The sequence below is a fragment of the Camelina sativa genome, unplaced genomic scaffold, assembly GCF_000633955.1.
Source record: "Camelina sativa cultivar DH55 unplaced genomic scaffold, Cs unpScaffold32673, whole genome shotgun sequence".
Classification (NCBI taxonomy): domain Eukaryota; kingdom Viridiplantae; phylum Streptophyta; class Magnoliopsida; order Brassicales; family Brassicaceae; genus Camelina; species Camelina sativa.
This window is the reverse complement of record NW_010953605.1, coordinates 1-217: the sequence shown is the minus strand read 5'-3', so window position 1 is coordinate 217 and position 217 is coordinate 1. Positions and strand designations below refer to the sequence as shown.

Below are 217 nucleotides of genomic sequence, written 5' to 3'. Positions count from 1 at the left end.
TGTTCTTGTTCCGTGGTCTCCTTCTGAGAATCAGGTGGGATTCCTGAGGTTTACCAAGTTTTGATGAATTAAGAAGGCTTTCTTATTTTCATTTTTTTATCATCTAGAAGCTTAAAGAGAAAGGTCGCTTACCGTTTGCAAGGTCAAGTAAAAGGTCAGCTGGGTTAACTGTCATGGAAGTGGAGAATCCAAGAGAACTGAAATATTCCATAGCAGA

The 217-nt window shown here is 39.2% G+C and overlaps 1 long non-coding RNA gene across 1 annotated transcript; it reads right to left on the bottom strand.

Moving 5' to 3' along the window:
• Positions 1 to 2: 2 nt before the first annotated feature.
• On the bottom strand, positions 3 to 217 carry LOC104775720. The gene is made up of 2 exons (XR_766056.1): positions 133 to 217; positions 3 to 43 (listed from the first exon to the last, which is right to left on the bottom strand). It is a non-coding gene; the product is annotated as an uncharacterized LOC104775720 (long non-coding RNA).